Here is a 14,104-nt window from a genome sequence, read left to right as displayed (position 1 = left end):
CAGAGGTCTCTGGTAGACCAATGTCCTGAACTCGGCTCTCCCACCTCAGAGGCACAGGCTTGACACCCGGCTGGAGCACCAAGACCCTGTCAGCCACACAGCTGGGGGTGAGAGCAAGAGGTAGCTTTGGTACATCTCAAAGACCACCAATGAGGTTCACTGACCATTTTCTCTCCAGAAGTGAAGAAAACAAAATTCAGACTTTGGCTAGTCAGCCACTTTGGTAGCCAGCCTCCAAGATGGACCTAATTATCCCCTAATTATCTCCCAGTCTCCATGTACCAGTGTGGCTCCTCGCACTTGAAAAGGGTTGACTGTTTAACTAATAAGAAATTGCAGAAATGACAAAGTGCAGCTTCCAAAGTTATAAAAGACATTGCAGCTTCTGCTTTGGTTTCTGCTAGATCACTCATCCTGGGGTAAGCCAGCTGCCATGTCATGAGGACACTCAAGCAGCCCTAAAGAGAGATCCATGTGGCAAGGAACTGAGGCCTCTTACCTACAGCCACGTGAGTGAGTCATCTCAGAAGTCAAAAGATTTAATTTTTTAAATTTTTGGTTGTGTTGGGTCTTCGTTGCTGCACAGGGTTTCTCCAGTTGTTACTAGAGAAGCAGGGGTTACTCATCATTGTGGTGCACGGGCTTCTCCTTGCGGTGGTTTCTCTTGTTGTGGAGTATGGGCTCTAGGTGCATGGGCTTCAGTAGTTGTGTCATGCAGGCTCAATAGTTGTTGCTTGCAGGCTCTAGAGCACAGGCTCAGTACTTGTGGCACACGGGCTTAGTTGCTCTGCGGCATGTGGGATCTTCCCAGACCAGGGATGGAACCCCTGTTCCCTGCATTGGCAGGCAAATTCTTACCCACTGTGCCACCAGGGAAGTCCAGTGTGCTCTTTTTTAAACCTAGTCTGTTTTCATTATTTTCTATCTTAACGATTCTGTATTAAAGAAAAAAAAAATAATACTCCTTTCTACCCCTCCTCTTTGAGGATTATATATGAAGAAGTATGTCTTATTTATTAACCTCAAATTTTCACCTTACTTTTAAGAAGTAATCACAATGTCAAGTATTTAATACTTTTCACTTCCACCTTGAAAAGCATGGATATTAAAGTGCTAATACAATTACCTTCCCTGGTCTATCTTTTTTAGTTTTTGTTATGTATAAAAAACAACGAAAAACATGCATGGTTTGTAAGGAAATGACAAATTTCAGAAAATTCAGCATCTGAATACACTCTAAACATAGCTTCTAGATAAAGACACAGAAAATTGCCAGATACTCAGAGGCCCCCTGGTCCCATTCTAGTGACTCCCCTTAAGGTTTAATATTGTTCTGGTATCTAACAAAAAGATAACTTTACCTGTATTTTGTATTTTATATAAATGTTATGGCACAGTAAAATCACTTTTGGATTGGGCTTTTTTATTTTATGTTGTTTGTGAATATGCCTATATGGTTGTCTATTGCTGTGATCATGCATTGCCACTGTTGCATAGGATTCCATAATGTAAATATTTAACTATTAATTAATTTATTCCAATATGTATTACAATATGAGTGATTTTCAGTTTGTGTCTATTGAGAACAGCACTGGTATATAAATTCTAGAACTTGAGCTTTGGTGATGTGTGTATAAATTATTGTTCAGTATACACGTAGTAGTAAAATGTTCGAGTCATAGCTTTCTTGTGTTTATCTTTTTAGATATTTCTAAATATTTTCACAACATTTGTATGATTTTTCCTCTTCAGCAGCAGTGAATGAGATTCAAGGATTATACACATTCTTGTCAAACTTGATAATACCTGTCATTTTCATCTGAACTTTCTGATTGGTGAGTGATAATTCCAGGTATCACGCTTTTGCATTTAATTGACTACTAAGAAGCCAAGCATCTTTTGATATGTTTACTTAACATTCTGTACTCTCTTTTTTGAAATATCTTTTGGTATATTTCCCCCATTTTGCTATTCCATTATCTTCTTATTGAAGACTTCCTTTTTTTTTTTTAACATCTGAAGACTTCTTATTTAGGAGTTTTTAATACATGCTTGAGATGAGTTCTTCTCTCTTTCTGTCTCTCCTTCTCTTTCATTAGATGAGTGTCAGTTTTTAATGTTAATAACATCTAATTTGTTATTTTCCTCTTTATTTATTTAGTCTTATTTCTATTGATTTATGTAGTCTTCTTACCTGTAGCAGAGCACATTATTTATTCTAAACCACAAATATGTTTTCATTTCTTCAATAAATGTAATTATTAAGCTTTAAATTTAAGTTAACTTTCTAAACTAAATATGTTGTATCATAGTGAGTATTAATTTTTCTATGACAGCTGAAAGGTTACATTTATTCAGAAAATGTTGTATCAGCTTTCTTTTCCTTTGCTCCTACTTCTCATTGATTCACAGTGGTAAACATCACTTCATCCATGGATCTGACTTTTCTCTGATTTCTCATGGTCATTCTCACTAACTCGTCTTGCCTCCTGAAATCTTTAGCAATCCCATTATTCCACAGAAGCAAAAACCTTCCTTGGGCCTTTTTCCTCAGAAGATTGATTATTCCCACATTTTAAATGGGAGATTGCAATAAGTTAGGAGAAAATGCCACAAGAGGGTCTCTCATTTTTTTTTTTTCACATCCTGTATCAGCCTCTGCTTGCACTCTCTGTTCAAAGATATTTGTGCAACACATTGATGGAAGATGCCACTTGTTTCTCTCCTTGGGGAAAAGACAGATTAATTACCTAACAAATAAAATAAAGAGAGTGTCTTGCTCTTTTCAAATGTTGGACAGGATTGCTTGCATCCTAATTTAAATGTTTCAGGTGACTGAAGCTTAAGATTCCTAAGCTTTAATCCATACTTGCACCATGCACAGCACCCAACAGGAGAGCTTTACATAACCCCATGAGACACTTGTGTGCAAGTGGAACAGATAAAAATATAAAACTATTGCTGTCTTTTTGTGTCATAAAAATGATTTTTTGTCTCATTTAAAATATTTTTTTCTAAAATCCAAAAACGTGTCAGGCTAAAATATTGTTATTTCAAATATGGTAAAATCGAAGACCCTTCAAATTTCTTTCCAGTTTTGTTGATGATGGGATGCCGTCAGAGATATGACTTCATTAAACACAATAGGTAAGATTCCTTCATAGGCCTGATTGGGGAATATGAAAATAAACCCCCCAAAATCTGGACATTTTCTAGTTCTCAAATATTGGTTAAGATGGTAGAAAGGGCCCTTCATTGTCCTATATGTTAATGCAGATCAATTGTGAGAGGTGGGGATAAAACAAGCAGCCTAAATATCCTTTATGTTTGTTGTACTACTAGTAGAAAGAGGAAGGGTCAACATGTCACCATGGTTGATATAGCAAATAAGCTGCTTGAAACTACACAGAAATGTACCTGCTTGTATTTTCTGTGCAGTTACCCTCTCTTTTGGTGTGCCCTGATACCTCCCTCAACTTATGTACCAACTCCAGCAGCATTAAGCAGAAATCCAAAGAAATCTATTCTTTGGAATTATGAGGAAGGGAAGAGTCAAACATTTTATAACATGCTCTATACAAGGATACACGTCACCATCCTTATCTATGTCATGCCATGCATGGAGGGTCAGTAGGTTCAGGGGATTCTGGAAGCACCAAGTTCTGTGGGGTTAATCACAGTTGCATTCATGGGCAGTAAAAGAGAAGGGCCTCATCTTGATCACTTTCTCAATGCTAGTAGCTACAAAAAGAAGAGGATAGCAGACATCTTAGGGAGAAGAACCAACATTAAATGAAATGTCCTAATTACTCTAGGCAACCTCTCATGGTGGCCTCCCATAGCTCCTCAAATCCCTACATACTTGCACAAGGGATAGTGTAATATTACTGGAGTGTCTGACTGCAGATTAACATTATTTTTGTTGAAAAAAATAAAAATAGGTTCAAGTGATAGGGTTTGAAAAGGGTTCGCAGTGTGAGGGAAACTATTGTAACAATGTGGACAGAACCCTTTGGATGGATTCATCATGTTTTGTTTTTGTTTTTGTTTTTTTTTTTTGCTGCTTCAGAATCTGTAGTAGCGATTGGTGTGTTCCATGATACATCCCCGCTTCTTATAAGTTTTAGATGGAATACCCCATTAGGAAGAAGTGCACGTAAGGAAGATTAGTGAGTCAAACTCCTCTGCCCTCTGTCAGCAGTGGGTGCAAAGGGATTTAGACCAAGTGCTTTCATCCTTTGATTTGCAAAGTTTTCACTATATGAATGATGTTTTGTCTGTTTGCAGGTCAGGAGCCTTGGTCTCAATATCCCTGTTTAAAAAGTGTTATCACGTGTCTGCCAGAAAGAATTGCTGATGATACTGGGAAAAATTGAGAGTTATCCTTAACAATTAAGGGTTTTGTAGCAACATGGATGGACCTCGAGATTGTTATACTGAGTGAAGCAAGTCAGACACAGAAAGACAGATATCATATGATATTGCTTATATGAGGAATCTAAAAAAGAAAAAAAACAGGTACAAATGAACTTATTTACACAACAGAAATAGAATCATGGATATAGAAAACAAACTTATGGTTACCAGGGGATAAGTGGGGAAGGGATAAATTGGGAGATTGGGACTGACTTATACACACTACTATATATAAAATAGATAAAGACCTGCTTTATAGCACAGGGAACTCTACTCAGTGGTCTGTACTGGCGTATACGGAAAAAGAATCTTATAAAAAAAAAACAAGGGTTTTGGGATTATATAATAAATATAAATGTGCAAACCTTTAACATGAAAGGAAAAATCAGTTAACTCTGTGGTCCCTGTTATGGTGTAAATATTTTGTACCTCTAATTTTAAAATTTTGAAACCCAGCTCCCATGTTGATGGTATTAGGAGGTGGGGCTTTTGGGAGGTGATTAGGTTATGAGGCCAGAGACCTCAAACATGGGATTAGTGACCTGATAAATGTAGCACACAGAAGATCTTATGACCATTCCATGATTTCATTGCCGAGCGAGAAGACCCACATTATGAACCAGAAATTGGTCCCTCGCCAGACACTGTCAGCTGGCAACTTGTTCTTTTTTTTAAAAAAATAATTAGATAATTAATTAATTAATTTTTTGGCTGTGTTGGGTCTTTGGTGCGGTGCGCGGGCTTCTCATTGAGTGGCTTCTCTTGTTGCGGAGCATGGGCTCTAGGCGTGTGGGTTTCAGTAGTTGTGGCTCACAGGCTCAGTAGTTGTGGCCTGTGGACTCTAGAGCACAGGCTCAGTATTTGTGGTGCACGGGCTTAGTTGTTCCATGGCATGTGGGATCTTCCTGGACCAGGGCTCGAACCCTTGTCCCCTTTATTGATAGGCAGATTCTTAACCACTGCACCTCCAGGGAAGCCCCTGGTTACTTGTTCTTGAACTTTTCAGCCTCAGCAATTATGAGAAAACCAAAATAATCTGTTGTTTATAAAATACCAAGTCTCTCGTATTTTGTTCTAGCAGTCAAAGAGCTGGCTGAGGAGAAATATCTGTGAGCTTGAAGACATATCAGGAGAAACCTTTAAATCTCAAAAGAAAAGAGAAAATGGGCAGGAAAGAAATCAACAGAACAGAGTAATCAATAATTGTGGAACAATGAAAAATGCTGTGACCTATACATAATGGGTATAGCAGGAGGAGAATAAAGATAATAAAGAACAGAAAATATTTTTAAAAATGACTGAGAATCTCCCCAAATGAATGTCTGACACTAAATCCACAACATCCAAACTTAGAAGAACATATGAATAGTAAAGAAAACTGACCAGTATCTCTCAGGAACATCAATGCAAAAATCCTCAACAAAATATTACCAAATCGAATCCAACAATATTTTGAGAGAATTTTATATCATGAATGAGAGGAAATAATCCCAGGTATGAAAGGCTGGTTCAACATTCTAGAATCAAATAATTATATCCATCATATCAACACCTTGAAGACAATCATTAGCATATCAATAGATTCAGAAGACCTTTGAAAAAATCTAACACCCATTCTTCATAAAAACTCTCAGTTGAAGAAATAGACTGGAGCTTTCTCAAGTTGATAACAAAGATTTACAGGAAACTTTTATCTTACATCATGATTAATGGTCAAAACCATGAAGCTTTTCCACTAAGTTCAGGTAAAAGCAAGGATGTCCCCTTTCATGACTCCTTTTCCATATTTTACTCCAAGTCCTTGTTAATGCAATAAGGCACGAAAATCAACAAAACAAATACAGATTGGGTAGAAAAAAATGAAAGCAACCTAAATAAAATGTGGACCAATAAACTTTATGGACACCTCACCAAAGAAAATAGACACTATGCATATAAGTATACAGAAGAATAATCCAGATTACATGCTGCCATGAAAAAGCAAATTAAAAATACAATTACATACCACTATGTAACACTTAGAATGGCTAAAATGTGAACAATGACAAGAACAAATTCTGTAGGAGATGTGGAACAATAGGAAATGTCATTTGTCATTGGTGGAAATGAAAAATAACACAGCTACTTTGGTAGTCTGATTGACACTTGCTAGAATATTGAGCATTCCCTTACTGTACAATCCGTCAAGTGTTCTCATGGATATTTACTGAAAGTAGTTTAAAACATACTTCCAGAGGAAAACCTGCATATGGATATTTATAGCACCTAATTCAATATTGCCAAAATGTGAATGAAACTAAGGTGTCCTCCAATAGGTGAATGAAATGATATAGTATTAATATATTCTGGGAATGGGATAATATTGAGCACTAAAAAAGTAAGCTATCAAGCCATATAAAGAGATGGGAATTCTTTTTTTTTTCTTTTGAAATATAGGTGATTTTCTTTATTTTGAAATTTAAATTTTATTGGAGTATAGTTGATTTACAATGTTGTGCTCATTTCAGCTGCACAGCAAGTGATTCAGTTACACATATGCATATATTCATTCTTTTTCAGATTCTTTTCTGATAACGGTATTCCCAGAATACTGAGTAGAGCTCCCTGTGCTATACAGTAGGTCCTTGTTGCTTATCTGTTATATATAGTAGTATTCGTATGTTTACCCCAAGCTCCTGATTTATCCCTACCCCCCACCTCTCCCCTTTGGTAACCATAAGTTTGTTTTCCAGGTCTGTGAGTCTGCCTCTCTTTTGTAAGTTAGTTCATTTGTATCAATTTTTAGCTTCCACCTAGAAGTGATATCATCCAATATTTGTCTTACTCTGTCTGACTTACTTCACTTAGTACAATCATCTCTAGGTCCATCCATGTTACTGCAACTGGCATTATTTTCTTCTATTTTATGGCTGAGTCATATTCCATTATATGTATGTATCACATATTCTTTACCTATATTCATATGTTGATGGACATTTTGGTTGCTTCCTTGTCTTCGCTATTGTAAAGAGTGTTGCAGTGAACATTGGGGAAGATGTGTCTTTTCGATTTATGCTTTCCTCCAGATATGCACACAGGAGTGAACTTGCTGGATCATCTGGTAGCTCTATTTTATTTTATTTTACTTCATTTCATTTCAATTTCAATTTTTTTGGAATAGAGTTGATTTACAATGTTGTGTTACTTTCTGCTGCACAGCACAGTGAAGCAGTTATACATATATCCAATCCTTTTTGGATTCCTTTCCCATACAGGTCATTACAGAGTATTGAGTAGAGTTCCCTGTGCTATACAGTAAGCCCTTATTTGTTATCTCTTTTATATATAGTGGTGTGTATATGTCAATCCCAATTTCCAATTTATCCCTCCCACCTCCCCTTACTCTGGTAACCTCCATTCTGTGCTCCATAGTGGCTGTTACCAATTGGCATTGCCACCGATAGCATAGAAGTGGTGGCGCAGTGGTTAAGAATCTGCCTGCCAGTTCAGGGGACACAGGTTCGAGCCCTGGCCCGGGAAGATCTCACATGCCACAGAACAAGTAAGCCCGTGCACCACAACTACTCAGTCTGCGCTCTAGAGCCCACGAGCCACAACTACTGAAGCCTGTGTGCCTACAGCTTGTGCTCCACAACAAGAGAAGCCACCACAAAGAGAAGGCTTCGTACCACAACGATGAGTAGCCCCCGCTTGCTGCAACTATAGAAAAGCCGCGCACAGCAACGAAGAGCCAAGGCAGATTAAAAAAAAAAAAAATAAGTAGTAGGTTTCTCTTTTTTCCACAGCCTCTGAAGCATTTCTTGTTTGTAGACATTGTGATGATGGCTATTCTGAGTGGTTCCAGGTGATACTTCTTTGTACATCTGATTTGCATTTGTCTAACATAAAGCAATGGTGAGTATCTTCATATGTGCTTTTTTTTTGGAACAGTGTCAGTAAGATTTATCCCTTGAAAAAGGGTTATTGAAAGGTTGCCTTGTTTTGAAGTCTACTTCGATTACCTACCCCAAGACATTTTTTGAGGGCTGTTGTCATTTACAGCTCCCCAGGCATTGTGAATATGAAGTGCGTATAAGGTCCAGTTTTAGAATTGTTGTTATGGGAAACAGAAGGCGGCAGGATTTCTACTGTCCCTCTCTGGTTACTGACACAACCTTAGATGTAGGGCAAGTCCTGTTCTTGGGTATTAAATTAGAGTGGAATGTGCCTGACCAAACATGTAAGGGCTTCTGTCCCATTCCTTCTTCCCCCTTACCCTTCATCCCCCGAACAAGTATAAACCCCTGCAAAATCAGCTGTTGAGGGTGCTGTCTTGTAGAGTGGGATGACCCTTACGAAGGAGTCAGGAGGTCGGAACCCAAACACCAGGATATGTTGAGAGCAGGTGATTTTCCAAATGTCATCCAGCCCAGAGAGTCCACCATCCTTTGGGTGTCAGAGGGTTGGTTTAGTAGTATGAGGGCACACTTAGATCTGGAGATAGTGATCCCATGCAGAGGGGACCAGGTACTACATGTTCAAGGGGGGCGAATTAGCTGGCATATCCTCCCGAGGTCCTCAGGCCCACAACAGTCCAGCCTTGGGACCAAATTGTGTCTGTGTCCAGGGATGTGACACTAGTACGTTCACTGCGACTAAACAAATTTAGTGATCATTTTTCTTTTCTTTAATTTAACTTTAAATTTATAATGGAGTATATAGTTGATTTATCATGTTGTGTTCATTTTTGTCATACACCAACATGATTCATTTATACAGAGATAACTATATATTCTTTTTAGAATTATTTTCCCATTGAGGTTACTAAAGGGTGTTGAGAAGAGTTCCAAGTGCTCTACAGCAGGTCCATGTTGATTACAAGTTTTCTCTCTGTAAATATGTATATACTAACTCCAACCTCATGATTTATGCCTCCAACACACCTTTCCAGTTTGGTAACCATAAGTTTGTGTTCTAAGTCTGGGACTCTGTTTCTGTGTTGTAAGACAGTACCTTTCTATCAATGTTTAGATTCCACCGATAAGTAATATCATATGATATTTTTCATTGCCTGATTTATGACACTTAGTATGAATGTATGTAGGTCCTTCTGAGTGGCCCTAAATGGCCTTCTTTCATTCACTTCATGGCTGAGTAATATTCCATTGTACATATCTACCATAATTTCTTTATCCATTCTTCCTTCCAAGGACTTTTAGGTAGCTTCCGAGTAGAGGCTCTTGTAAACAGGGCTGCATAAATTTTAGAGTGCCTGGGTCCTGTCAATTTACGTTTTTTCCAAGATACAGGCCCAGGAGTGGAAGCGCCATATGCTCTGAAGCTCTGGTTTTTAGATTTTTAAGGAATCACCACCCACTTCTCCAGAGTGGCTGTTAGCAATTTACATTCCCACCATCAGCTTGTCAGGGTTCCCTTTTCTCCACGCCCTGTCCTGCATTTCAGGTTTTACAGTTTGTGAGGTTGGCCATTCTGACTGGTGCGAAGTGATATCTCTTTGTAATATTAATTTACATTGCCCGCCTGTTTTGTTGGCCAAAAATGGAGTAAGGGTTTTTCCTGAATAGATTAAGGAATAACGCATACGGCCTTTTTGGCAAACTGCATCATTGGCGATGTTCAGCAGCTTTGCCTGTGCTTTAATGACGAGTGCAAACTACCCCTTGAAATCCCTTTCCTGCAATTCTGCCTTGCTTACAAGGCCTTTACGAATACTTGGCTCAAGAAATGACTCCATTAGAGGTGTCAATTACAACCCTGCATGTTTGTGAATTGCAGTGCCCCTGAGCACCGGTTTTCAACTTGTTTAGGGAAGCAGACACAAAGGGGCAGGATTTCTACAGACCCATTCCAGTTACTGGGGCACCTGAAGGATAGGGAAATTCTTCTCCCAGGTAGGAAACTAGAGTAGCATATGCCTGTCCAAACATCTAAGGCTTGTGTCTCATTCCATCCTGCCATTCCCCTTCTTCACCGGAAAATTCCAGGCCGTGCAAAACCGGCTGTTGAGTGTGCTGCCTTCCCAAAGTGGGGAGGCTCTAAGGAAAGGAGCTGGGGAACCCGAATACCAGGAGACGTGGAGATGAGGTGACTTTTCCAAACTCTTCCCGATCAGACGGTGTACCATCCTCTGGATGTGCCATGCATGTTTTAGCTGTAGGAAGGGTCCCCTGCACCTGGAGGTATGGGACCCATGGAATGGGGGCCAGGCAGTATTACTCTAAAAGTGATGCATTTGCTGTCCCATCCTCACGAAGCCTCTCAGACCAACGAGTGTAGAGCCTTAGATCCCATCCAGCTCTGTGTCTACATATGGTCAGTCCAGGTTGCATCACAGCCCTTGAACAAATTTTGTAAGAATTTCTCTCTCTCTCTCACTGTCTTTATTTTGTTCTTGTTATTTAATTTTATAATGGGGTATAGCTGATTTTCAATACTGTGTTTCTTCCTGCTCTACATCTATCCACTTGATTCACTTAAAGAGAGACATCAATAAATTCTTTTACAGATTCTTACCAGTCTTATATATCCTTTTCTGGTGACAACAGTGTGCTGAGTCCAGCTCTTTGAGCTATAGAGTAGGTCCTGTCGAATACCTATTTTGTTTATGGAACCGTATCTGTGCTAATTTCAACCTCCTGGTTTATGCATCACCCCGCCCCACCTTTCTCCTTTAGCAGCCATAAGTGTGTTTTCTAAATGTGTGACTCCGTTTCTGTTTTGTAATTGCGTTCATGTGAAGGCATTTTTAGATACTATCTATAAGTGATACCTTATGATAAGTCTCTTTTTATGTCTGACTTATGTCACTTAGAATGATCGTACCTCAGTCTCCACGAGTTGCTGCCACTGGCCTTATTTCATTGATTTAAATGCTGAGTAATATTCCATTGTACGTAAGTACCACATCTTCTTTATCCACTTTTTCCTTCCAAGGACATGTAAGTTGTACCCAAATCGAGGCATTTCTAAACAGAGCAGCCCTAAACTTTGGGGTGGCTGTGTCTTGTCGATTTTTTGGTTTTCCCAAGATATGCGCCCATGAGGGGAAGTGCTGTATGCTCTGTAGCTCTCTTTTTTAGAAGTTTTAAGATACAGCATACACTTCTCAAGAGTGGCCGGTGGCAATTGACATCCCGCCGATCAGCAAAACAAGGCTCCCTTTTCTCCATGGCCTGTCCTGCATTTCTGGGTTTTACACTTTTTCAGCATGGGCCTTTTGACCAATGCGAAGTGAGACATTTTTGTAATGCTGATTTGCATTGCCCACTTGTTTAGTTGGCCAAAAAGAGCATCTGCGTTTTTTCAAAAATTTATTCAGGAAAGAACGCAGACGCCCTTTTTGGCCAAGGGCATCACTGTCGAGGTTTTGCCGCTTTTCCTGTGCTTTAAACGCGATTCGAATCTACCTCCTGAAATCTGTTTCCTGCAATTCTGCCTTGCTTTCAAATCCTCTTCATTGCCTTCCCTCAATATATTTGTGGACGAGAGTTATCATTTCTAAGTCTGCAGGTTTGTGAATTGCAGTGCCCCTGAGCTCCATTCTTCAACTCGCTTTCTTGGGAGCTGGCCGCAAAAGCGCAGGATTGCTTCAGGCCGTATTCTGGTTCCTGGCGGCAGGCTGAGCCTGTGGTTAATTCTTCTTCCTGATGGGAAAATAGAGTGACCTGTGCCTGTCCCAACACCTAGAGCTAGTCTCTCATTGGTTCCCCCTCTTCCCGTTCATCCTCAGGACAAATTGCAACCTGTACAAAACAGGAGGATAAAGGTGCTGATTCTCCAAGGAGGGAGATTGCTAGTAAAGCGGCTGGAATGGCGAACCCGAGCACAAGGAGATGAGAAATGAGGTTCGTTTTAGCAACCTTTCCCGATCACACGGTGTACCATCTTCGGGGTTTCTCATGCATGTTTTCAGTGTAGGACGATGCCCTTGAACCTGGAGATTTGGGACCCATGGGATGGGTACCACGCTATATTACTTTAAAGGGTCTGCGTTTGCTCACCCAACCTCACCAAACCTCTCAGCCTCAAGAGTGTCCACCCTTATGTCTCAATCAGCTGTGGGTCTAGATATGGTCAATCCAGGTGGCATCACAGTCCCTGAACGAATTTTGTAAAAATTTCTCTCTCTTTCACTGTCTTTGTTTCACGGGTTTTGAAGAGTAATTGATTTTTATAATGGGGTTTAGCTGCTTTTCAGTACTGTGTTTATGCCGCTTTATACCCACTTGACTCACTTACAGAGAGATATGAATACATAGGTTTTAAGATTCTTACTAGTCAGATATATTCTTGGGCGGTGAATAGGGGGTGTTGAGTCCAGTTCACTGAGCAAGGAGTAGGTCTTGTCTCTTACATATTGGGTTTATGGAACGGTATCTGAGCTAATTTGAAACCCTTGTTTTATGCATCACCCCACCTCACCTTTCCCGTTAAGCAGCCATAGTGTGTTTTCTAAACGTGTGACTCTGTTCTGTTTTGTAATTCAGTTCAAGGGTAGCGGTTTTTACATTCCCTCTATAAGTGATATCTCATGATAAGTGTCTTTTTCTGTGTGACTTATTTCACTTAGAATCGTCATACCTAAATCCACTCATCATGCCGCTACTAGCCTTATGACATTGATTGCATGGCTGAGTGATATTCCATTGTACATAAGGACCACAACTTCTTTATCCATTCTTCTCTTTCCTGGGATATGTAAGGTGTAACGAAGTGGAGGTTCTTGTCAACAGAGTAGCCCAAAACTTTGGGGTGCCTGTGTCTTGCTGATTTTTAGTTTTCCCAATTTATACGCCCATGAGTGGAAGTGCCCTATGGTCTCTAAGCTGAGTTTTTTAGATGTTTCAGGACACACCGTACACTTCTCCAGAGTGGCTGTTGGCAATTTACATCCCTCCCATCAGCGTAGCAAGGCTCCCATTTCTCCATGGCCTGTCCTGCATTTCTGGTTTTGACACTTTATTCAGCATGGCCCATTTGACCGATGGGAAGCGAGACTTCTTTGTAGCGCTGATTTGCCTTTCCAGGTTGCTTGGTTGGCCAAAAAGGGCGTATGCGTTTTTTCCTGAATATATTCAGGAAAAAACGCATACGCCGTTTTTGGCCAAGGGCATCATTGTCGAGGTTTTGCCGCTTTTCCTGTGCTTTAAAGGCGATTCGAATCTACCTCCTGAAATCTGTTTCCTGCAATTCTGCCTTGCTTTCAAATCCTCTTCGTTGCCTTCCCTCAATATATTTGTGGACGAGAGTTATCATTTCTAAGTCTGCAGGTTTGTGAATTGCAGTGCCCCTGAGCTCCATTATTCAACTCGCTTTCTTGGGAGCTGGCCGCAAAAGCGCAGGATTGCTTCAGGCCGTATTCTGCTTCCTGGCGGCAGGCTGAGCCTGTGGTTAATTCTTCTTCCTGATGGGAAAATAGAGTGACCTGTGCCTGTCCCAACACCTAGAGCTAGTCTCTCATTGGTTCCCCCTCTTCCCGTTCATCGTCAGGACAAATTGCAATCTGTACGGAACAGGAAGATAAAGGTGCTGATTCTCCAAGGAGGGAGATTGCTAGTAAAGCGGCTGGAATGGCGAACCGGAGCACAAGGAGATGAGAAATGAGGTTCGTTTTAGCAACCTTTCCCGATCACACGGTGTACCATCTTCGGGGTTTCTCATGCATGTTTTCAATGTAGGACGATGCCCT

This window comes from Balaenoptera borealis (assembly GCF_965194805.1).
Source record: "Balaenoptera borealis genome assembly, chromosome: 9".
NCBI classification, from domain to species: domain Eukaryota; kingdom Metazoa; phylum Chordata; class Mammalia; order Artiodactyla; family Balaenopteridae; genus Balaenoptera; species Balaenoptera borealis.
Note: the sequence above shows the minus strand (reverse complement) of the source record.